Raw genomic sequence first — 27345 nt, forward strand, 5'->3', positions numbered from 1 at the left:
TATCCCCCCCCTAGCCGAGCGACGTGGCTTTCATGTAAGTACATATTTCCCGATAAAGCGCCGGTTATAATCGAAACAAGGCCCCATTGACTCATCATGCCAGAGGCCGACATGGCCGCGGTCCGCTTGCTTTATTTATCTCTTACATCTGTTTCCTGCGTGCGGAATCCGCCGTCTTGGTCTCGTTTTTTCCCCTGCAAGTCATTAGGGTCCGCAGGTAAGATTGTTTGCCTTCAGCATCTGCTCCTACCCGGACCCTCGTCATAACCAGGATGTTTAAAACGCATGTTCGACTGTTGTGTTTTGACTTGCTCTTGCTTAAGTGCTGTTTAATGACAATGGACTGCTTGTTCTGTTCCGGCGGAGTTTCTAATCAAAGCTTTCATCAATAATGGATGGAGGACCTAATTGTGGGTGTGCGGCTAGACTGGGGGTGAAGGCTTTAATTAGAGAGCACTCACATGGGGTCTTGGGTGTTTTGGACTTGCTAGGCTACGTTTTGACGGTAACTATGAGGTTGATTCACGTTTTTCTTGGAAAACCGAAGGATGGAGGAAATTTGTGAGTTAGATTATGTTCATTCAATACAACAAAACTGCATTTTGGGCAGGTTCTTTCCTTTTTTCTGTCCGTCTGTCTATCTGTGTCTTCATCAAGGTCTAATCTTATAAGGTATATGTAAGACCGAACTTATTATATATCCTATCTTTTCTTCTCCAAAGATTTGAGGAAATAGAAATCCATGCATAATGAATGAACAGTGCAGAAATTGAATCCATCAATTTTCAGGTTTCACCTTGCTTTCACAATGTCCAAAAATAATCTTAGTGTTTAACACCGTTTTGGATTAAAATCGGAAATATTTTCATCAACTTGTGGAGCAAACACCTGTTGTGAATTTACCTTTTCATCTCCTTATGAGTGAGCAAAAAGGTACTGAAACAGAATTTTCGATGAACATTGGTAAGATTTAGTCAAATTCGGATTAAGGGCCAAGTCAAAAAACTCTGCCTAAATCGGGTAAATTTCCAGACGTAAAGGTGAATAGCAGCAACAATAGATGGAAACAACTATAAGACGGTAGCTCAAAGGTGTGTGTGTGTGTGTGTGTAGAAAAGCTTCCATGACCACCCAGACTCCTAAACAGACCTGTAAAGTATAACCGCAGGGGGCAGCAGAATCCTCTGGTTTCCACCCCCGAGTTCATTTGAAGGTAGAATACTCCCGTAACTTGAAATGAAGAGCGGCGTCACGCAGCATCGCACGACGTTAGCTCCTGTACGCCGTATTATGCTCGGGCCTGAGCACTGGGGCCTAATTAAAACACACTGAAGGCTTGATAACACTGTGCCTGAAAGTAGATCTCCTTAAGAGATACTTAATCCCGCTAAAGATTTGTAGCAGCTCTCCCGCACCGCATCACAATCAAAGCTATCAGTCGGGTCTCTAGTGGACTCATTACTGGATTCCTCTAAACTGACACCACTTGGTCCACCTATAGAAGCCCCCCGCCCACCTCCATTTGCACGTATTCACTGGCCAACCCCAGCAATCACGAGTATTCTTATGACGTTCATTAAGAATCGGCTATAGACACCTAACGCGCTCTCGTCTCGTCGTTAATCATTGGCTTATCGGCAAGACGCAAGCCTGCCATAGACGCCGTGTGTGTTTGCGTGTGTGCGGGTTTCACGTCTTCGCTTCCAAACTGGGGCAAGGGTCAGGTATCAGGAACAGCGGCCATCAGGAGCTACTCTCCGCACATTATGTTGGTTAATGAATGCGCTGGCGTCATCTTTACGCGGCTACATTTACGGGCTTAAAGGACCACCTACTACCTGAGACTGCTGACACCTGACAGGGTTCATTTCGAGATGAGGAGGCCATGTCGTATGTGGTTTTGTTCATTTTCAGAGCTAGTGGTTTTTTATTTTGATGAAGGCGTTCGAGTTAACTAGGAGGTTGGAAGCGCGTACTTATCGGGGTCATGAGTAGGAGCTGAGATTCGATTGGAGCAATTCCAGAGTGTGGAAAAGCAAACGATAGAGAATAGTTCTAGCGTAATCTGGAGAAATTGTTGGCGAATGTTGCATTGACGGACGTGAATGAGTCATGTATTATAGGGATGGTTTATGACTTTTGTCACAAAATGGTAAGATAATCTAATTAGTCAGTCATTTTTACGTCCCAAAAATTAACAATCAAAGTCGAAGTAGACAATTTATTGCCATTAATGTCAGCAAAGGAGTTCAGCTATGTGTCACAAAACATTTCGAAAACAACAAAAATAAATAAATAAATATTTCTTCATTCCTTTTTTTTACTGGATACATTTACTCCCATTCATGTCTTTAAATTTTTTTGATTAAAGTGCCACCCTTCCTTGAATCATTCATTTTTTCTCACATTTAATATGTACATATATTACAAAATATGTACAAATAACCATAATACTACAATTGGATGTCAAACGAGGGCCTCAAAATATTGTCACACGGGCCTCCATTTCACGTGGACCATTTTACATATAATATTTAGATTTTTTTTTTATAAATGGATTAAAAGAACTGGATTTAAAGCCCTGAATATTCTGTTTTTTATAGACCTAAAACAATGTTTATTTTAGCTTTTTTATATATATTTTTAGATTTTACAAAATGATTTTTGAACTAAAAACAAAAAATGATTTAAAAATGACAATTATTGATTTAAAAGAGGGAAAATCAGGAAATGTAATATACATCTATACTCTTCATTTTAATTTGATGCTAAAACAGAAAGTCGGCTTTCATGATTTACTTTTCCGGGCCACACAAAATGATGCGGCGGGCCAGATTTGACCCCCGGGCCACCACTTTGACACGTGTCCTAGATGATTATATTAACATGACAGAAAAACAATCATCATTTATAAATCAAAGGGAAAAATTTGTGCCCTATGAATACTCACCCATGAACCTAAATGACCGTATAGATACTTTTCATTAGCGAATGCTAATTTTCTGCCCCTGAAAAACTATCCAAAAACAGCTTTGCGTCGAAAAAAAAAATCAACTTTGACACGTATGTCATGTGGCACACGGGGTCTCGCCGTAAACGTTCACGCGTCTGCATTATCCGGCTGATTTAGTTATGACAGCTGGCGCCCGCGAGGAGCACAGCGGTTGAAGTGGGGAGGGGGCTCGGCTCACCCAGCTCGCAGACAAATGATGATGAAGAGATCACTTTATGGAACAATCTCCATAATATTTCATGCTCGCTCGGCAGTTCCCGGGCGGCCGGGTGGCGGAGGTGGGGGGCCCGCGAGGCTAACTGCTCCATCAATTGATTTGATTCACGGCTGCAGCGGACTACTCGTCGCGTGGAGTATTTCAAATAAATGACAAGCGCGGAAAGGAATGATATCTACATCAATATTAACCCTGAAAGGGAATAATGGATGCTGGGCCGCAATTTGCGCCGCATCCTGAGTAATGCCTCGCGTGGCAGAAGGCTGCTGAAGGAAGAGTTATAGCTCGCTCGTTTCCTGTCCTCACCACTGCCGACCCTCAAACACACACAAATACACAATCTAAGGCAAAAATAGGAGTTCTTAAACTTTTTTGGTCAGGAAAAAATACATTTATTTTCTGAACAGCTTATCCTGGCTTTGCTCGTGGGGGGTGCTGTAGCCTATCCCAGCGAGCTATTGTTCGACTGTCAAAAACTTTATGTATAAGAATGTTAGGAGACCTGACAGCACGGTTAACTTATTCATCTCATCTCGTTTTTTTGACCACCTTATCCTCATTAGCGTGACCGGACGTTTCGTCGAAAGACGTTTGGTCCCCGGACATTTGGTCGACCAGACGTTTGGTCCCCGGACATTTGGTCGACCAGACGTTTGGTCCCCGGACATTTGGTCGACCAGACGTTTGGTCCCCGGACATTTGGTCGACCAGACGTTTGGTCCCCGGACATTTGGTCGACCAGACGTTTGGTCCCCGGACATTTGGTCCCCGGACGTTTGGTCCCCGGACGTTTGGTCCCCGGACGTTTGGTCCCCGGACGTTTGGTCCCCGGACGTTTGGTCCCCGGACGTTTGGTCCCCGGGCATTTGGTCGACCAGACGTTTGATTGAACAGACGTTTGGTAGAACGGACGTTTGGTCGCTGGGTTCGCTCGCTGTCAAATTATGACAGAGTTTACTGTTGATATTTTGATATTAGATATTTAGATATTAAACTCACTCTCTCTCTCTCTTTCATGATTATAATTTTGAGAGCTGGTTTCAACAGTAACAACTCGGCGACCAAACGTCCGTTCTACCAGACGTCCGTTCTACCAACTGTCCAGTCGACCAAACCTCCGGTCGACCAAACGTCTTTCGACCAAACGTCCGAGTACTCTCATTGGGCTCACAGGGGGTGCTGGAGCCAATCCCAGATGTCTCCGGGCCAGAGGCGGGGGACACCCTCAATCGGTGGCCAGCCAATCACAGGGCACAAGGAGACGAATGACCATACATGCTTGGGGCAATTTAGAGCGTACAACTAGCCTATGCTGCATGTTTTTGGGTTGTGGGAGGAAACTGGAGTGCCCGGTGAAAACCCACGCAAGCCCAGGGAGAACATGCAAACTCCACACAGAGAGGACCGGCCTGGGATCGAACTCTCGACCCCAGAACTGTGAGGCCAACACGCTAACCACTGTAATTTTCTTTGTAAAATACACTTGGATTTATTATTCTAATTTATTTTTATCTTGCAATTTTTACTATCAAATATTGGTTGCAACATTTAGTTTTTTTCACAAATGTAGTGCTCGCGAATCAGTACACACAAAAGGTTAGGATTTGACCTTTGAACGCACCCTGTCCCAACCCAAAAATACAGTTTATATCTTAGCCGTCTCTCCTGAGGCGGCCATTTGTTTTGCTCTTTATGAAGCACATTACAGCCTAGAAGGCAAAACCCGTGTCGTCTCTCGGCCCCCGCCGAGCACAAAAAGCAGTTTATCAGATAAATCACCCCTGACCGCTTAGCCATTAGAGCGGCCGCGGAAGTGCAGGCCGGGCACGTATGGCGCTAATAATAATGCCGTGCTCGCCTGCTATTAATGCGTGGACATGACGCATGCTTGGCTGCAGCGGCGGTTGAACATGGCTCAGCACTCTTAACCTGATCCGCTCGCACAAACAGGTGTATAATGGATTCAGATCAGGTACATGGATATTTATACCGATTGCGGTAGGTTAAAAAAGGAAAAAAATCTTTATATGGTAGGGCCGTGCTACTATACACAAAAAAACTGCTACTACTAACAAATATATTCACAAGACAATGAACTATTTGTTAAAGCAGAGGTGTCAAACTTTTGGTTTGCGGGCCACATTATTGCCAACTCGATTTCATGTGAGTCGGACCATTTTAGATATAATATTTATATTTTTTTAATAAATGGATTAAATGAACTGGATTAAAGGCCCGGAATATTCAGTTTTTTTATAGATCTAAAACAATGTTTTTTTAGCTTTTTTTAAATATATTTTTAGATTTTACAAAATGATTTTTGAACTAAAAACACAGAAAAATGGATTAAAAAATTACAATTATTGATTTAAAAGGGGGAAAATCAGGAAATTTAATATACATCTATACTCTTCATTTTAATTTGATCCTAAAACAGAAAGTCGGCACTCATGATTTACTTTCTTGGGCTGCACAAAATGATGCGGCAGGCCAGATTTGACCCCTGGGCTGCCACTTTGACACCTGTGGGTTACATAGTGACCACTGGGGAGAAAAATCCTACGGGCCGGATTGGGCCCGTAAGCGAGCCACTTCTGGCCCGGGGACAGCAGATTTGACACCGGTAGGTTAAAAAATGTATGCATTTGCAGCGGTTTTATATAAAAAAGGAATAAAACACCAAGGGATTATATATGCCTTTATTTGTTGTTGATATCCAGTAAAAAGGATATGAAATTTGGGTTATTTTTGGGGGTATTAAAGAGCAAATGAATTGGATGAATGGCATGTTAACATGTTACCATAAACAAAATACAGTATTTGTATTGTTTTTGTTAAATGTTAAAGTACTGTATATCTTTTTCAGGGACGATTTTTGGTCATTAATACATCTATTCATCTTGGACACTGAAGACCTCTATCCCCTTATAAGGCAAGTTACTATTTTTGCTTACTTAAAGAAATTAAATATTAGCGATGATTATATTTTTTAAATATTTAACATTATTTTATTTTGATATTCTTTCTTCTATAACTAAAATACATTTATAAATGAATGCAATGTAAATGCAAACTACATGCGTGAAATTCCAATGAATAATAATCAAAATACACACATCCAGCCCCAATCACACTCTAACATTTGGTACTCGGACGTTTGGTCGCCCGGACGTTTGGTCGCCCGGACGTTTGGTCGCCCGGACGTTTGGTCGCCCGGACGTTTGGTCGCCTGGACGTTTGGTCGCCCGGACGTTTGGTCGCCCGGACGTTTGGTCGCCCGGACGTTTGGTCGCCGGATGTTTGACAACATGACAGTGAGAGTTTACTGTTGAAACCAGCTCTCAAAATTATATTATTATATTATACCAAACGTCCGGGCGACCAAACGTCCGGTCACGCTAACATTTGTAGCCCCTCCCCCGTCACCTTATTGGGTGCCATTGATGGCAATAGATGTTTTATTTCTTTTTGCTGATGTTTTCACATTTAAAAAAATTGAACTCAGACATGAACCAAGATTTTATTCCCATATTTATTTGATTTAGAGCCCTCCCCCAACCACGCCAATTGCTTTTTTGGCGATTTTGAGCACTTCCAAGCGTGAGCCATCAGTATTCCGGCATTTGCGGGGATTTCCGCCACCTGCGGGAGCCTCGGCTGGCCCGCTGCACTTGTCAAGCAGCATGCAGAGAGTCGCTCATCATCCCCATCCTCTCTAGGGCCTCCTTGTTGATGTCACTTCCCATGTGCGGGCCCGCTAGTTCATGTCAGCCGCTACAAGCAGGGGAGAGCCCGCCCGCTGTTTTACTTCACGTTCGCCTGCTCGTGACGGGCAGAGTCGGCACTCCCCACTTTAGATGTTATGACAGCGAGCCGGCGCGGTAAGCGAATATGACGCAGACGGCTTTTACGGCCGCTCTTCACAGTCTGTTAGCATGGCGGCCGGGTGACTGTTTTTACTGCCCGTAAATGGAGCGCCGCGCATATTTTCGCGGTCTTTAGGAGGACAGTTGGGAGACGTGTAAAGTTCTGAGGCCTTGTCGTAAAAACCAAGACCGACTCTCTGTAAACCAGAGAAGCTTTCCGTCGTGTGTCACGGAGAGACGAGAGGGCATCTTTGGTGACACACAACTCCCAGGTTGCATTATTCAGTATCGGTTGTCGTGCTACAGGCTTTCTATTGACACCTTTCCATCAGCAAAGCCAGGTTAGATGAGGTACTGTTTCTAGTACCCGATCGGTTATCGACCAGATTGGTCATGGTGACGTTTGAGGATAGACAAGTAGTCACACACGCCCACACTACATAAGGATGACGCTGCAGGGTTATGAAATTCGACAGTCTCCAGTCGGCTCTAGCACTTTTCTTTGCTGTCCTCTTGAACAATAATTGTATTATTTGAAAAAAAATGGCCAACATTTAACAGGAACGCCAACAGTTGACCTTGTTCAATTCATGCCATATCCTACTCCATAGTCCCCCTCAAAAAAAGATTCAATATGTTGAAATCAGATCCTTTTGATTGTAGGATTCTTGGATTTATATATACCATTAAATTGTAGGCTGGTTATAATTAGAGATTTTGCAGGACACTTAAGATTAAAATGCTTTGTCCAGCCTCAGGTGGAACACTTCTTTGTCTCCCCTCTCGGAGTTGCGCATGAACATAACACAGGTACAGGTAGAAAATAATAAAATCTTTAGAAAATGCTATTTTAGGTTAGGTTAGAACTTAATTTCATCCCGTATTCGGGAAATTTCTTGGTTGCAGTTGAAAGACAGACACAAGACACACAAGACATTGTAGACCTAGGTAAAAAACCGTGACCGGACATTTCGTCGAAAGACGTTTGGTCCCCGGACGTTTTGTCCCTGGACGTTTGGTCGCCCGGACGTTTGGTCGAACGGACGTTTTGATATTAGATATTTAGATATTAAACTCACTCTCTCTCTCTCTCTCTCTCTCTCATGATTATAATTTTGAGAGCTGGTTTCAACAGTAACAACCCGGCGACCAAACGTCCGTTCTACCAAACGTCCGGTCGACCAAACGTCTTTCAACAAAACGTCCGAGTACCGTAAAAAAAAACGGAGCCACACAGGAATTCCACAAGGTGGGGACCTTCTGCAGACTGAGACTGACTTATGTCAACATCAACTTATGTCAAATACTGTCAACTTCATTCTAACCACACAAGATGACACATTTCACCAATCTGGTGTCTTACAAGTATACTCAATTGATTGGAGTCAGGTATTTCCTCTTATAGCAAGAACCTCATTGCTTGAACTGTCTTTGCGACCTCCCAGGACCGGTTTTGAGACCCCTAACGAACAATAGCTACAATGAGATTAAAAAAATGACACAACTGATACAGTCCTGACCCCCAAAGGGCCAAAACACAATCAGCGTATAGTCTTCCCAACAAAAACCATACAGAGCCTGGATGTAATTTTCCCCACAAAACATGTAGACCAGCTGCCATCTGCCCACAAAATAGACGTGCGCTTTGTTGAGAAAGCGTGACGTCGGCCCGTTACATTTATATTTTCTAAACAGAGTGCGGCCAGGCTGTACAGTGCGGCGACATCTGCATGGCGTTTACAGCTCGAAGGAACAATGGCGCCTCTTAGCCTGCAACACAACTGCTATTTGTCACTGTACGCTAATAATATTCATACGGGGGGCATTGTATGGCTCTGAAAATGAATGTTGAATTCGTTCTTCAAATGCGGATGGAGGGGGAAATGAGGCGAGCGTGCATGCGCGATGGCGGCGCTCACGAGCATCACTCGCCAATCAAACTGCAGGAAGAGTTCTTGAGTTGTTTTCTTTTAAATTTATATTCAATTGTAGATAGGATTTCATATGTAATGTTTTTTTATATACACTTTGTTTAAATTTGTGTAAAAACTCACCTTTAAAATGATTACATAGCTTTATTAAGTTCCCCGAATGCCAGCAATTGTTGGAAAGTTGGTCTAAAACTGGTATTTTTGAGGTGATGATGAAGACACATTTCCTTTTTACATATTTGACAAAATATATATATATTTTTTTACAAAAAAATCTCGTACAATCACATTGAAATTTGACCTCTCTGATTCTGAATTGAACTATTAGTACTACTAATTAAATCTCATTTAGCATTGGAGAACCAACAACAAAATTGGCACATTTCACGTTAACACATTTGACAAAATATTCAATTTTTTTTTTACAATTTTTATTATTGTACAATCACATTGAAATTTGACCTCCCTGATTCTGAATTAAACCATACATATTTGACAAAATATATATATTTTTTACAAAAAAATCTCGTACAATCACATTGAAATTTGACCTCTCTGATTCTGAATTGAACTATTAGTACTACTAATTAGTTCTCATTTAGCGTTGGAGAACCAACAAAAAAATTGACACATTTCACGTTTACATATTTGACAAAATATTCCTTTTTTTTACCCAAAAAAATCTCATACAATCACATTGAAATTTGACCTCCCTGATTCTGATTTAAACCATTAATACTACAAATTAATTCTCATTTAGCTTGCTTCTCTTTATGGAAGTAAATTGCCCAGAAAATCGCCTATTAGACCCTTTGGCGACGGGCCGGACCGGACCCTGTAGCGGGCCACTTGAAACCCCTTCAGTAAACCGAGCACTCATGTTTTCACTGCCTTTCATGCTGATAGTTTCTGTCTGCTTTCCAATATAGGAAAGGACCAAAAATGATGTTTGAAGCCTTTTCAGGAAGCAGTAAAGTGTGGCTAATGTCTTAGCAAAAAACATCTTAACCTCATTTGAGATGAGTATTGGAGCAGACTGGAACAGTGAATGCGTCAACCCAATGAGCCCTGTTCCAAAAAGCAGCTGGATCCCCCTCCATCACACCCTGTTGGCCTCCTCTCATTGGTCAGGTACGTACAACAAGCATCACGCTGTCATTTTCCACCAGCTCAGCGAAAAAGTGTTTTACGCTGCATTTTTTTCCTCTAAACAATGCGTGCGTGTCTGCGTTTCATAGACTGGCATGACTTTGGTTTGGCTCAGCAATCGCGAGCTTTTTACAGTCATATGGTTAATAATGGTACAGATATTTGTCTGGTGAGGAGTATCAAAAAGAGAGCTGCTCTGGTTTTTAAAGTATTATGAGATTGTCATCATTGTGCTTTATCACAGTGGTACTCTGGTTTGTTGCTATTGAAATTGCCAGGAACGACCGTGGAGTGATCGCAGTGAGCCAAATTAAAACAATGTGAAACTAGAAAACCTCTTAAGATGGTGTATGCTTTTTAGGGAGCTATCAGGTACTGCACTTTAAATTGATGACTCCAAGTGTGGGTGTATTTTGCGCTCAATATCACCTTTTATAGCGAAAAAGGTAGCTTTTGTTAGGCCGAACTTGAAAATGTACTATTTTTTAGACCAATTTCCTTTTTGGATTGGATTGGATAACTTTATTTATCCCGTATTCGGGAAATTTCATTGTCACAGTAGCAAGAGGGTGAGAATGCTAATACAGGAAAGGCATTTTAGACATAAAAAGATGGGTTAATAAATAAATAAATAATAATAAATAAATATACAAGTAAATTAATAAATACGTAAATGAATAAATATACAAGTAAATAAATAAATATACAAATAAATAAATAAGCGTGTTGCTGAAAAAAAAAATATATATATACATACATACATGTATAAATATACATATACAGATATATAAAAACACATATACATACATGTATATAAATATACATATACATACATATATATAAAAACACATATACATACATATATATAAATATACATACATATATATAAAAATGCATACATACATATATATAAATATACATACATACATATATATATAAATATACATATACATACATACACATAGATTGTTTATTAAATTTTGGCACAGGTAATACTTTTCATCTAAAAAATAAAAAAAAATGAAGTCTGATTGCGTTGCATGCAAACAACTGTGCACCTGGTAAATTGCATAGTCAAATTTCATTAAAATGCTACCGGAATACATGAAACCCCTTAGACTTATTCTAGAAATCAATTTATATTGTTTTTCTATCTTGATTCTATTTTTTTTTTAAATGATACCAATGCTACAGCTAACCCCCTGTAAGTGGCAAATAATGTAAACACAGCACAAATTGTACCACAAGCCAATCCGTGTCCACATGACTGTTACTTGGACTGACTTGACCGACATTTAAATCGAAGCCCCTTCATAGCGCCACGCCTACGTAGTAGCGCGGTTCATTCATAAATATTTCTCCCCCATACGTCATCTCTCACTTGATGTGACACACGCCGCAGCTGTTTCATTTTAGGGAGCCTTCAGACAGCTCCCAGAGCCAAGCCTGAAAGTGCCGTGGCCGGGACTCTTGACTCCATTCAATAAACACAGTCTGCGTAATGCATTGTATTTTTATATTAAAAGAAAAAGAGGCCATATCCTTTTGGTTGGAATATATATTAAATTTCATCTCCGCCCTGGCGTTTGCTCTTTTAATAAAGTCGAGAGTGTGAGCGACTGTCCACTGGCTCTGAGCCTGGCGGGGTGATTTACTGACACACTTTGAATCTATGCTGCATAAATTAAAAGGTAGTCGAGGTAGCGCAATCAATACACTGTTTGTCAATGCTCGACATGTTTATCATAGAGAAGCTAAAAAATCGGAAAACTGGAAAAAGCATTAAAGACACCATTTACTTCATTTTATGGTGTGATTCACTATAAGTTGATCTAATAAGGCCTCTTTTTTTTAGTACTTTTTCCAACTTAGAAAGTGGGTGGCTTCAAACTTCAAACTAAGTTGTTTAACATCTATTATGTTAGTAAAAACTGGAATTTGGGATTTTTGTTTCATATTCATCTCTTTAATGTACAAATATTTTCTTATTATTACGTATACAACAAAAACAAAGGAATGTACTGTATTTCTTGAAAAAAAGATGTACAGTGGTACCTCGACATACGATCTTAATCCGTTCCGGGACTGAGATCGTATGTCGAGCTTTTCGTAACTCGAGCGACCGTTTCCCTTTTGAAATGAACTAAAAACAAATGAATTCGTTCCAACCCTCTGAAAAAACACCAAAAACAGGATATTGGATTGGAAAAAATGTTCTATTTCTTCTATTTCGCCATCTATTAACAAAGTAACACATAACTAGTGGTTTAATAGTAATAAAGTGTGTTTAATATAACTAAAATTGGGCGGATTTCGCCGACGGGAGAGAGAGACGCACAGAGGGAGCGGGTTGGAGTTTCGGGGGGACTTTCCACGACAATGCACTCGTAACGGAACAAACAAATTTAAATTAACTTGGATTAATATAGTATACAGACACACTCAAACATGCGTTTAATGTAACTTTACACAAATCTGAATCCTAATTTTGTTTGAATTCTTTTTTACCTTTTGTTCTGGGCGGGTTAGCTGTTTGCCACGCCTCCACCCTCACGTTCGCTATCGATGGGCTGTTTGCTGTTGTATTCCCTTCAAAATATTCCAAAAATGATGCACACAAATGTCCTCACAATAGGATAACGCACGACCACTTGCCAACGAGAAGTAGTCTTAAATAAGCGATCGCGGGAGCTAAAAGGCTAAGGAAGGAATAACAGCCTACCCACATATTGATTGTGGGTAATGAAGTTTTATTCTGAGAAAGGGTGCCATTGGCTATCGGTGTTGTGTGCACGAGTATACTTCATTACCCAGAAAGCCCTCTTTTTGCGCGTTGTGCATTTCCTGGTCGATGCGTAGGAGAAACTCGTCTGAATAAATCGTTCGGTGCTCGTAGATATCTGTTATACACGAAAGAGATGCAGCAAAAAAAGTGTCCGCTACAATGATAAACAGCCTCTCATGTCATGGCCACCTGGCTTGGTCGCATCTCGAAATTTTGATCGTATCGCGGGCGAATTATTCGATCAAAATGTTCATCGTACCTCGAGCATGTCGTAGGTAGAGCTGATCGTAGGTCGAGGTACCACTGTATATAGAAAAATAATTGTTATTTATTCTGATAATTATTATTAGAACATTTAAATGAGTTATTCTAGTTTTTACGATAACAGCAAATGGCGTTTAAGTGGTTTGAATTAGTGAACATTTAGTCATGAAAAGGCACTACAGTTTACAATCACAGGAATTTTCCTAAAAATTACAGCACGGTCAACCTTTTTTTTCCCACTGTTTATATACATTGTAGTTATCTTCTCACGACATACCTTATGTACACCAGCGTGCTTAGAAGTTTCTCGCCTGTGTACGAAAAATTCACGTCACGTTATCAGCGTGTGTGTGGTTTTGCGCGATGTTGTGGGTGTCCTGAGAAAAGTTGACCAGTATCAGCGGGCTTGATAACAGCATGGAAACATTGAGACCAAACGGAAACACAACATGAAGGAAACTTCCCAAAGTCGCCCCACCTCCTCTGTTTTCGCTACCAAGTGACTCATGGGATACATACTTTACGTCATGAGTAAAAGTAAATACAAATCACAGCAGTGCTAAAATTAGAAAGATTGTCATTCGCTTTTACTTTTATCAATGAAAAACAAATGGAAAACACAATGACAGATGAAAAAAATGATGAAATTTTGACTCTATTTCCCTTTTAATTGTTTCCCAACTGCTTTTTTTTGTGTTTAAAAGAATGGTCTGTCAATCAAACGGCATTGGGAGAGGCTTTCCCAGCTGATTGCGCCTAGCTTACCTGAAGAAAAGTGACGTCAGTTTAGCAAGAGGAAAATAATCACTATCATGCATCGGTTTTGATTGATCATTTATTTTGAACGTGATGGAAAAATCCATTTCACAATTGCTTGGAGAAGCCGCTGACAGGCGGGATGGGTCGCCACAGCCAACCAGCCCGTCACCAAGACAATGAAATGTAATCAGTTATTGACTACTACCTTGGTTTGATTGACAGACCATTCCTTTCAGTATAAAAGCAATGGCAAAAAGGCAGTTGCGAAAAAGAAATGCAAAGACAATGAAAAGCTAAGTAGAAATTACAAAAATAATGGGGAAAAAATGCATTTTTTTTCCTGTTTTTGTTTTTTGACGACAAAAATTGCAAATATATACCTTTTCATGTTCATTAATTTCTTCAATGTTCATCTATCTTTACATTTCGGCACTCCTCCGATCCCAGTTTACAGTGTCGTATCATAAAATCGACATAATAATCACACGGCATCCGTCATAAACATAAACGAATACTAATGTCAGCTATTATTTGCTAACATTTTTCATCCCAACAAACATTAAAAATACATCCCATCAAAACGTACCCACTAAACTCTTAGATATAGAAATAGATTAATATTTCCAATACCTCACACGACTCACATTCGGTTATGTTATCCCATACAGCACATTATTATTGCGCTTAATTCAACTATAATTAATAATCTGAGGCCACCTTGCTGGAAAACAGACATCATGGCTTCATCTCACAGGTGGTCACTGAGTGAATTATGGGACAGACCACGTGGATAAACACATCCCTTCCAAGTGACCCTCGCATGATGTTACTTCCGTACATAAACACGGGACGGCCGCGGCCATGCAAACACGCAGCTGTAATTAGTACCATGCACTATTTCCAGCACTCTTCCAAACACGAGCCCCCCGGCCACCCCCCCACACCATCACCGACCCAACAATCTCCTGCTGTCGCTTCCGTCTCGGAGGGGAGGCGCACAGATGCGAGGGGGCTCAAACAAATAGTCGCATTTCCACCTCCGCATCCACTTTGCCTCAGGTTCTCTCGGCCGGGAGCCACCTGTTGCTCATCTTTAAATGCTAACTGGTGTTGGACGAAGTTCTCATGTGGAAATGAGAGTCAAACCCTCAACTAGATTTTAGCTCTTTGCTAGAGGTAGAAGGAATTTTATCTCATACCTGTCAACTTATACATTTTTCCCGTATTTTATACGTTTTTTGATCATTTCAAATGGTGTACGCCGTATAACAACTTTTGTACGGATTTTTTTGGTCTGTTTTTTGTAAAACCGATCTCGTTTTACCTTTTCATAATTTTTTTTTGATCATTTCAAATGGTGTACGCCGTGTAACAACTTTTGTACGGATTTTTTTTGTCCGTTTTTGTAAAACCGATCTCGTTTTACTTTTTCATACGTTTTTTGATCATTTCAAATGGTGTACGCCAAGGGTGTCAGACTCGGGTTGGTTCGCGGGCCGCGTTAACGTCAACTCGATTTCATGTGGGCCGGACCATTTTAGATATAATATTTAGATTTTTTTTAATAAATGGATTAAAAGAACTGGATTAAAAGCCCTGAATATTCAGTTTTTTATAGATCTAAAACAATGTTTATTTTAGCTTTTTTTATATACATTTTTAAATTTTACAAAAGGATTTTTGAACTAAAAACACAGAAAAAAATGGATTAAAAAATTACAATTATTGATTTAAAAGGGCTAAAATCAGGAAATTTAATATACATCTATACTCTTCATTTTAATTTGATCCTAAAACAGAAAATCGGCACATGATTTACTTTCCCGGGCCACACAAAATGATGCGGCGGGCCAGATTTGGCCCCCGGGCCGCCACTTGTTGTACACATGTGGTGTACGCTGTATAACAACTTTTGTACGAAATTTTTTTGGTCCGATTTTTGTAAAACCGATCTCGTTTTACCTATTTCGGCTCATCCACCCTTCCACTATATAAATATAGCGCATCAGCAAGCAATGTACCCAGAAAGTCAAGCTGTCAGTGTCATACTCCGACATCTACAGAATCTTTAATTTAGAGAACCGACTGATTGGGCACTACGTCCCCTAGGGAAAATTTTAGAATTTTAAGTGCGGCCTATATGAGGAAATATGTGCCGCATTGCATTTGTATGATTTATTATTGCTTAATAGGGGAATCACAATCATTAATAAGGGGAGAAATTGACCAAGGTTGACAGATGTAATTTACTTTTGAAAACTGGAGGATAAATGGTTGAAATGACAAAAATAAGAACAAATTAGCATTAGCGCACACTGTTGCTTTGCTTGACAACGATGCTACTTATTAATTATCTAGTCTGTAGTTAGCAGCATCTTCTCCTCATGAGTAGAATCAAAGCTTGCTAATGTTATCTTACCCTGCTGTTCCTGTAAATGAGATCTCCTTTGGATAGAATCTGTGTTTTGATAGAAAAAAAGGGTAAAAAAATATGAATTGTACTGCCAAAGTTGTACGTCAAACTTGTGTCCTACTTTGTACTTTTTCTATTCCGTAAAGAAGTCCTGCGTTTGCAATCTCAAATGACCCAAGCCGTTCCTTCTGATCAAACCTAAATTAAACGCCAACAAGTAGCAAAGTTAAATTAGCGGCATTTAAGAGCATCCATTTACTTAATTAAAGTTAGATGATGAGAGGGCAGCGAGTGAAGTGCAATAGATCTGCATATCGGGTGTCAGCTCAAGCGCAAAGTGGGACTCGGAGGAGGAAGAAAAAAAAGAAAAGAAAAAGAAGCCACAAGTAAATAAATGAAGAGCGATGACCGTGTCTCTTGGACCGAGTATCGTGTGGAGTCTCCACAGTGTTGTGTGCTGACTTTGGAGATGTTAGAACGGACTCTCATTACAATGCAGGGAAATCCAGCCCTGTACCGCTCTGTTACTGATGCCTTAATGCATACATGGGTGTACAACTGTACCGTGGTTGGTTATGTATGCGTAACGACATACTTTTGAACCATACTGATCGTGTTCCTGGAAAGGGATCATTTGCATTGAGTTGTTTAGTTGGATGGTCCAAAAAAAACTGTTACTTTAGCTTTGGCCTCATTAGAAGATTTTGTGTTTGCATTTTAAACATTTTAGTAGCTTGACTTTGGAAATCTTGGATTAAGTGTGTATTTTTTTGCAATCCCATACATTTATTTATCATACCTGTCAACCTCGGGCAATCGCTCCCCTTATTAATGATTTCAATTCCCCTAATTAAGTGATGATAAACCGTACAAATGCAACACAGCACATTTATTCGCATAAGGCGCACTTAAAAGTCGGAAATGTTCCCCAAAGTGAACGGGGTGCCGTCAGTCGGTGGGCCTTTTTGTATGCACTAAATTCAAGAATCTGTAGATGTTGCTGTAGGACGCTGACAGCTTGACTGTCTGGGTACATTGCTTGCTGACATGCTATATTTATATAGTGTAAAGGCGGAAGTGAGTGTTGCGCGTTCGCATATCATGCTCAAAGCATGACAACATTAGAAATCAACGATAACCGAGATGATCCGGATTAGAGTCGAAATGGGGAAGACCGGATCGGGTTTAAAAAAAAAAAAACGTGCATTTTTTTCAAAACATTTTTTTCCTGTACAAAAGTTTATACTGTGGTACCTCGACCTACGATCAGCTCGTGGTACGACGAAAATTTCGATCGGATAATTCGCCCGCGATACGATCAAAATTTCGAGATGCGACCAAGCCAGGTGGCCATGACATGAGAGGCTGTTTATCACTGTAGCGCACTCTTTTTTGCTGCATCTCTTTCGTGTATAACAGATATCTACGAGCACTGAACGATTTATTCAGACGAGTTTCGACCAGGAAACGCACAACGCGCATGCGCGGGCAAAAAGAGGGCTTACATTAAACACATTTTATTACTATTAAACAACTAGTTATGTGTTACTTTGTTAATAGATGGCGAATTAGAAGAAAAAAAACATTTTTTCCAATCCAATATCCTGTTTTCAGTGTTTTTTTCAGAGGGTTGGAACAAATTAATTTGTTTTTAGTTCATTTCAATGGGAACGAAAAGCTCGACATACGATCTCAGTCCCGGAACGGATTAATATCGTATGTCGAGGTACCACTGTATACAGCGTACACAATTTGAGATGATCAAAAAACATAAACTATGGGAAAGACAGGTATGATTCCGTCAATGCTAGCGTCCATGTTAATAATTAGCCAAAACTGACCTGATCTTGTTGCACTTTTCTCCAGCCTTTGAATAATGAAGGCTGATGGGTGAGCCGCGGGTCATGCCTAGCTTCCCTTTTTTGGCATGTTATTTATTTAGCCCGATGAGAAATTGATCACATGATTGCATTAAGAGGCACCTGATTCGTTATAATCAGCCCGGTATTGGCAGGACTCGGACCCCGGGGTCTGGATATTGCATTAGTGGCGCTCGGGCAGCCATAGGTCAGCCCCCCCAATCACCCCTTGCTTGCTCACGCTATTTTACAACTACTTCCATGACCTTTTCACCCCCCAACCGGCAAAGCGCACGCCATATGACGACGGCCTATGACGTAGCTTTATTTACATCCGCTTGACCACTGAGAACTGCATTTTTATTTATCGGGAGATTAACAGGAATGCCGTGATTGGGCTGGTTCTGAGAATTGGTTTGAAATGCTCGCTGGACTGTTTGCTCTGTTTTTTTGTGAGTTTTTTATGCTTTTTTCAAATGAATGACAAACAGTGTAAATGACCAGGTGGACCAAGCTATTTCCCTCTCCCTATGGTTACATCACGTCAGCTCATTAATCAAATGCGCCCATTGCTCTGTTTGCACTGGGCCACTGCTGGCTTGCTTGTTGATTTAACCATAACACCTTCACACATTAAATGGCCTTGGGTCCCAGTTTAAACTTCAGGAAAACAACTTGATTTAAAACAGAAAAAAAAATTGGACACAACTTTTCCATTCCGACTACTGTGCTGCAATTTATTCATCTATATGTCTTAGGGACAGTTCAAACCATAGTCAATATGTTTATCAATTTAATCATAACGCCCTTTTTTCAGTAACATTCTCTAAATCACATGTGTCAAAGTGGCGGCCCGGAGGTCAAATCTGGCCCGCCGCATTATTTTGTGTGGCCCGGGAAAGTAAATCATAGTGCCGACTTTCTGTTTTAGGATCAAATTAAAATGAAGAGTATAGATTTATATTACATTTCCTGATTTTCCCCCTTTTAAATCAATAATTGTAATTTTTTAATCCATTTTTTCTGTGTTTTTAGTTCAAAAATCATTTTGTAAAATCTAAAAATATATCAAAAAAGCTAAATAAACATTGTTTAAGATCTATAAAAATCTGAATATTCAGGGCTTTTAATCCAATTCTTTTAATCCATTTATTAAAAAAAAATCTAAAAATCTAAAATGGTCTTGCTCTAAATGATAACTGTCTATAAGAAAATAAAACACAAATATAATCATAATAATTATTATGATACTTATACCATGATTTTATTTAGAACAAAATGATGCTTCAGCTACCTTTTAAAAAAGGTAACTCACGTTTTTCCTATTTTTATTTTTTTTAAAGCTTTTTTTCTTCACACTTAATTCAGTCTTTAGTTTTAGGCAAGTGTCAAAATAGAACCCGTGTTTTCTTTTCTTTTTAAGAGTGGTAATTAACCATTGCCACCCGAGAAGATTTTATACTTGTGGAACATCATCTCCACACGTCCCCGGTGCCTTCCTTTCCTTTCCCCCAGATTGCTGAGGTTGTTTACACTGCAAAACATCTGCATTGAAATGATTCCACTTCCCGGGGCTTGAATAAAATCAAGTCTCCGGCAAAACAACAAAAACAGGAAGAGAGCCATTTTTACAATAGCTGTGTTTAAATATGGGGAGCCATTTGGCGCATCGCATAGGTGGCCTGGACCACTGTTAGTAAGTGGCCACGCTGTTTCCACTTTCTCAGACACCAGAAGGAATGTCAACGACCCGAATAACAATGTGTCTTTGAGGGGATCTGTGCCAGTCTTTTTATTTGTGGCCTCCGTACACACGCGGAAAAATAGACAAATATTATTTTGATGCGCCAGCTGCTTTTTTTGTGTCTTGGGTTAGGCTTGTATATACTTGAACCTTTATAATATATCCAAAATATACGCGATCATATTTCTACTACATGTGATTCAACACAGTCAGGCGGCCATTCAAAGATTATATTTTACAATATTAGAGATTGGATTGGATAACTTTATTCATCCCCTATTCGGGAAATTTCATTGTCACAGTAGCAAGAGGGTGAGGATGCAGAAATAGGAAAGGCATTTTAGACATAAATAGATAGGTAATAAGTATGTTAATAAATAAATACATGAATAAACATGTACATATACATATACATATACATATATATATATATATATATATATATATATATATATATATATATATATATATATATATATATATATATATATACATATACACATACGTGTGCATACACACACACACACACACACTCACACACACACATATATATAGTACATACATACAGGGAGATTGCCGTTTCCATATTTAAATACACTTATTAGCTGTTTAATGCTAGGTGATGCCTGTCTATGAAGTAAAAATACAAAAGCATTCAGTATCAGTTTATTTTATGCACTATGAACATGTCTTTATTTTGTCTTTTCAACCTCAAATGTTAGTGTTACCACAATTTCAATCGATAAAAGACTACACTGTGAAGTATTATTCTACTGTTTCCAGAGTGGACACTTACCAACTTAGTGTACACTGTGAGAACCCACTGAAGAGTATTTGTACATGGAAAAAAACACTTTTCTGGTCAATTATTAGCCAATAGCAGACCCTGCTTCACATTAAGAGCTTCACCTCTCACACACACACACACACTGCTGTGACAGTGATAAATAGTCTTCTTCACTTGTGCACTAAATGCATGTGGATTCTTACATTAAATAGAATTAGCGGAGCCATTTATGTGACACTTGTGTTGACAGGAGCGTTTGCATGCGTGACCAGTTGGGTGTTATTCCTGAAATATTGCTAAATGCGTGGTTCGCGCGTTGGCCTCACAGTTCTGGGGTCGAGGGTTGGCAGTTTGCATGTTCTCGCTGGGCTTACGTGGGGTTTCTCTGGGCACCCACACCCCAAAATTAATGCACGGTAAGCTGGTCGAACACTCTAAATTGCCCGCCCGGTGTCCATAATAAGCCGGTGTAGGCTCCAGCACCCTCAACGGCCCTTGTGAGGATAAGCGGTTCGGAAAATGAATGAATGCATGTCTATTAAGATAGCATCATTTCATTAATAATAAATGAATTAATATTTAAATTGGAACTAATTGTCTTGCCCGTTCTCTGATTATATATGTTGCTATTTTCAATTGTCTTACGTGCATTACTCACGTTCAGCTATTCAGGGAAGATCAGGAATTCTCAAGGCCGATTGGTGGTGTTACTTCGTCATAGGGAATCCAAACAATTTAGTAAGTCAGCGCTAATTCGTGTAGTATATATACTGGCAAAAATACGCATCACAGGAACAGTTCAAATCATATAGATCAGGGGTGTCAAACTCATTTTTTGTCAAGGGCCACATGGTAGTTTCGATTACATCCGGAGGGCTGTTATGTCTTCCAACTAGACTGCCAAAATTTATCAATTAATAAATAGACAGTTTCTCAATCGTGCTAATCGATAGATCATTTTTGGACATTCAAATGAGTACAAATCCAATTATTGATTTAAAATGAGTAAACGGGAAATAATCTACAATCTCCATTTGAATTTCATCATGAGACAGAAAGTTGGCACTCATCATTTACTTTCTCGGGCCACACAAAATGATGTGGCGGGCCATATTTGGCCCGCGGGCCGCCACTTTGACACCTGTGATGTAGATAGAAAGTTTTTATGGGTACAGCACAATGCAGGAAGTCGTAAGCATTTGCCAAAAAGTTGATGTGATGTTTTTGCGATGACATTTCGACATCTTGCGGACACATTCCCGACGGCTAAGGTCAAGTGTCATGACGACTTTTTCAAACATATCAGATGACATAGCAGAACCACATGTCATGTGACTTGACAGCAGATGTTGTCTTTTGTAAATAGGTTTTGAATCAATTCAGATGTTTTTAAAGTTTTCGGTGTAAAAAAAAAACATATTCAGGGCTTTCGAACAAGACTTCCCACCGCCAAAAAGGATGAATGATTTTGTATTATGAATGATTGTGAAAATATGCAGTGACGGGGAAAAAATGTCTGCTCTGCTGATAATGTGACTCATCATAAACTTGGATGATAATCATCTATTTGTTTACATAGAGACTCCATTGATTGCTGAGTATGAATGGCGATGTCGCTCCATGCAATTAGTATGTAATGCTCATAAGCGTGTCTTTGTTAGAAACAATGACGTGTCCTTTTACCAAGCTATTGTTATTTTTCATCTAATGCACAAACAATATCACAAAAGAGTGTAAAAATACAAATGGGAATTTGAGGATATAAAAAAACGTAGTTGCAGTTGGTGTAAGACGACACTGCTCAAAGAGAAGATACAAAAGAGGTTTCTCGAGTTAAACATTAACATGTTTGACCACCGTTGCGAAACCTGAGGCCTATGGGCCAGTTGCGGCCCAACAGAATGTATTAAGTCAGGGGTGTCAGACTCGGGTTGGTTCGTGGGCCGCGTTAACGTCAACTCGATTTCATGTGGGCCGGATATAATATTTAGATTTTTTTTTAAATAAATGGATTAAAAGAACTGGATTGAAAGCCCTTAATATTCAGTTTTTTAATAGATCTAAAACAATGTTTATTTTAGCTTTTTTTAAATATATATTTTTCGATTTTATAAAAAGATTTTTGAACTAAAAACACAAAAAAATGATTAAAAAATTACAATTATTGATTTAAAAGGGGGAAAATCAGGGAATTTAATATACATCTATACTCTTCATTTTAATTTGATCCTAAAACAGAAAGTCGGCACTCATGATTTACTTTCCCGGGCCACACAAAATGATGCGGCGGGCCAGATTTGGCCCCCGGGCCGCCACTTTGACACGTGTATTAAGTGGACTGTGCAAGTAAATAGTTTTTTGCTAAAATGTAATTAAATAGAATGTACAATAAAAGATCGAGGCTGATAGAAATCAGAAAATATATTTGTCTTTATTAGCTGTTTTCGCAAATTTGTGTTTACTGTCAATAAATAGAGAAAAAAAGACGGAAAAAATCCAAAGAAAAGAATATTTATAGTTTTAATAAAAAAATAAAAAATATCACAGATTGTGAGGAAAAAAAATGGTCTTTTTGAAGAGTCCTACTTTTTTTTCCCCCAAGTGTAGAACAATGTTTTCACTAGCTAAAGCACACCCCCCGGAAAAATAGATACCCCATCAGTTTTTACGCCGGTCTGGTCCAGTGAAGCTGCAGTTGGCCCCCCAAATGCAGTTTATCTTGTTTGGAAAAGGTGGGCATCCTCCCCCCTTACATAGTCCCCCGAGAGAGTATTCATTTCCACTCCTCAAATAAATCAATTAAACTAAACTTTCATATGAAGTTCTTGATTTAGGAGGAAAGTGGACACACTGGCAATCCAATACGTGGCAGTTAACCTCAGCATTGGGCCCGCGCGTTATGTCAACACGACCGGGAATGACTTCACAAACAAAAATGCTTACGAGAGCTCTTCCATTATGTATGATATCACGGGCAAAGTATGTAATGGAAACGACTTTTGGTCATGGAGCTCTGCGGAGGCACATGGCCGCTTTTGTCCTGGCGGGATTATCAGCAGTGAACGCTCACAAAAGGAAATGCTTGTGGAGCTACAGTAACAGAAGGATAAAATCAGCCATGTGATGATTGGGGTGACACATTTGTTTGGCTCTAATGAAAATAAGCCCCATTGAGGCGCATTCAGTCGAAGGGCCCAAACCTCCCTCCGCCCCGGTCACCCACTCTGCCCCACATCCTGTCTCTTTATCCTTCATGCAAGCGGCAGACAGATAGCGCTTCTGAGGATATAGTGGCAGCCAATGTGTGTGTGTGTATTGGAGTGCACGCTTAAACTGCTGGAGTGTATGGCACAATTGCCTTGGCCACACACAAATGGCTAAAGTTATCTTACTTAACCCGTTGATGCCTGAGCTTAACAAATGTACACCAAAAAGCATTGGGGGAATACATGAGAAGAAGAATAAACTGATTTTTAATATTGAAAGGGAAAAATATTACCAAAACATTGTAAATAAAGAGGAAACTTAAATGATAATGATTTAATTGGAAAAATACGTTTTTTTTTTTAATTCAAGAAAATATTTTAGGGAAATGTGAAAATGAGGACATTTTATTGTGTCATATATAATATTGATTAATTTTTAAAAATTAGGAAACTTGAATGATAAAATAATTAAATATAGATGAACATTGGAAAAATAAGTTTTTTTTTTTTAATTCAAGAAAATATTTTACGGAAATGTGAAAGAGGACATTTTATTGTGTCATATATAATATTAATTAATTTAAAAAACATGCGGAAAATTAAATGATAAAATTATTAAATATAGATGAACATTGGAAAAATAAGTTATTTTTTAATTAAAGAAAATATTTAGGGAAATGTGAATAAGAGGAAATTGTATTGTCATATATAATATTGATTAATTTTTAAAAATCAGGAAACTTAAATGATAAAATTATCAAATATAGATGAACATTGGTAAAATAAGTTATTTTTTTTAATTCAAGAAAATATTTTAGGGAAATGTGGTAAAGGAAGAAATGTTATTGTGTCATATATTATATTGATTAATTTTTAAAAATGAGGAAACAAACGATACAATTATTAAATATAGATGAACATTGGAAAAATAAGTTTTTTTTTATTCAAGAAAATATTTAGGGAAATGTGAAAAATTTAATATATAATATTGATTAGTTTTTTTAATATTTCTTTTGTTTAAGATTTGTTAAGCTTTTGATTTTTTTCATTTTTATCTACTACTAAAATTTCGAGATTTAGTATTTTTATTCAGCAGTACTACTTATATGTACTTAGACAACACTTGTTTTCATTCAGACATCAAGGTGAATCAAAATATGACCATATCTGGACTATAAATCACATTTTTTTTCGTAGTTTCACTGTGCCTGCGACTTATACTCGGATGAAAATAAAATCCCTTTTTCCTTTTTTAAGTCTTGTGCTGTTTAAGCTCTGGTGAATGAAGTTTTGGAAAAAGGCTAATCGCGCAGACAGTCCTGGCGATGATAAAACATCGGGCTTGATTATAAACCCAGAGTCTGATACTGTACAAGTGTTTGATCCCACATCGGGCAGCTTTGACTCACCACATGAACACACACACACACACACACACACACACACACACACACATGCACACACCCAACACATGGTGAGAACATCCCAGACTGAAAAATCTGCCCGGGCGCATTAGCCAGGATGACTTCAGACTCTGCGGATGCATCCAAAAATCCAGCCAGCAAAGCTCGGGGATCAGACGGCTTGAGATCACAGTTGAAATGCACACGTACAAAGTGGCAAACATGTCAGATGGGCAGCACGCAGCTGTTGTTTCGCGGATAGCGAGGGTGGCTCATACACCATCGAAAAGGGCAGCTGGCCTAAAACACAGAACTGTGACTCCTTGTCATGAGTGTATCGGATCCTCTACTCTCTTTACATGCAACTGCATGTAATTTAGTCTATGTGCACAGAGGAACGTTGTAGTTCAATCCCAAAATCCAACGCTAATAATTTATGCCCTCAAAGTGTAGCATTGTGAAGATGCTCCATTCCTCTAGGTGACGGTTTGGGTCTTAAGTCCCACAATGCATCATTTTAGCAAGCATTAAGCGTGACCGGATGTTTGGTCGCCGGAAGTTTGGTCGCCGGATGTTTGGTCGCCGGACGTTTGGTCGCCCGGACCCAAACAACGGGCGACCAAACGTCCGGCGACCAAAAGTCCGGCGACAAAACAAGGTAAAACAAGACGGTCTACGGATCAATAAAAGCCAACAATGGTCATGAGCGGTTTCACTGAGCCGACGTGTGAGTGTATGAGTTTGTATGTACATGCGTTGTCCCTTTAAGAAGGTACGTCAGTCAAGGTCTTTACAAGTTCTCCAACAAAAAACAATAAAAGTCTGGGAAATTTGGAGCTTTTCTTTAGCCTAATAATTACTAGGGCATTAAGTATGACTAAATAGTAATTCACAGTTTGTATTTAGGGAATTTGAGCAACAATTTTAAATGGTAATTATCAATACCTTCCAGGCGACCAAACGTCCGGCGACCAAAAGTCCGGCGACCAAATGGCTGAGTACCGCATTAAGTACCCCAGGGTTGACTTTGTCTATGTTTTGTCCTTTCTAATGTTTTTTTATTGGTTTGTTTCAGCATGGTCTGGTTGAAGAGTTGTTTCCACCTCCCCCTCGTTGAGAAAGAAGGATCAACCCCCCGTGGGTTCCGACATTCCTGTGTGGAGTTAGCATGATCTTCCCAGGCCTGCGTGGCTTTTCTCCAGGTACTACAATTTCCTCCTACACCCCAAAAACAGGGTGGTTTTGCACTCTAAATTGCTCTTAGATGATCATGAATGCTTGTCCGTCCCCTTGTAACCTGTGATTGGCTGGCCACCAATTCAGGGTATCCCCAGCCCGCTGCCCAGAGTTAGCTAGAATAGGCTCGAGCACCCCTAGCGGGTTTAGAAAATGTATGAACGAACAAACGGTTTGTGACATTTGTCAATTTTCTTTTAATGGCCAATTTGCTTTAAATGGCCAATCGTTCTACAAATAACAAACAATTCAAACAAGCCTGAGTCGAAATCCGCTAAGAACTACTTTCCTGTTAAGGAGGCTTACGCCGCCATTTTGTGTCATTTTAGTGCCTTATATAAAGACCTAACTACAGAAAAAGGACACATACGTGATAGAAAAATAAATCCGTCTGCATCCACGTGTGGATTGTTTTTGACAATCCTTGATATGATGCAGATTATGTTTTAAGGTTTTGTCTAAATTATGCCCTATATAATGTCCACCCTGACTTTATTACACAATGCAAACAACAACTTTTCTTCCCACAATTGCCCTCGCCACAAGCGCTCATTATCTCACTCTCTAAAAGTCAGGCATCGTGTTATTGTTGGTATTGTGTGTTGCACAACTCCAGCCTGTCAAGGCGTAACCCACCCACTGTGCCCAATCTCCCCTTCAGCGGCGCGACCGTGACAGTAATTTCAACGCATTCGGGGCCGGCGGTCCCGGAG

General features: G+C 39.5%; 1 long non-coding RNA gene across 2 annotated transcripts; it reads left to right on the top strand.

Moving 5' to 3' along the window:
- Positions 1–6094: 6094 nt before the first annotated feature.
- LOC144090537 (uncharacterized) lies at positions 6095–26598 on the top strand. Of its 2 annotated transcripts, none has more exons than XR_013305428.1 (3): positions 6095–6162; positions 9957–10158; positions 26472–26598. It is a non-coding gene; the product is annotated as an uncharacterized LOC144090537 (long non-coding RNA). The 2 variants fall into 2 exon arrangements; XR_013305430.1 differs by lacking the exon at positions 6095–6162 and adding an exon at positions 6990–7111.
- Positions 26599–27345: the final 747 nt, after the last annotated feature.

This window comes from Stigmatopora argus, chromosome 2, assembly GCF_051989625.1.
Source record: "Stigmatopora argus isolate UIUO_Sarg chromosome 2, RoL_Sarg_1.0, whole genome shotgun sequence".
Lineage (NCBI taxonomy): Eukaryota > Metazoa > Chordata > Actinopteri > Syngnathiformes > Syngnathidae > Stigmatopora > Stigmatopora argus.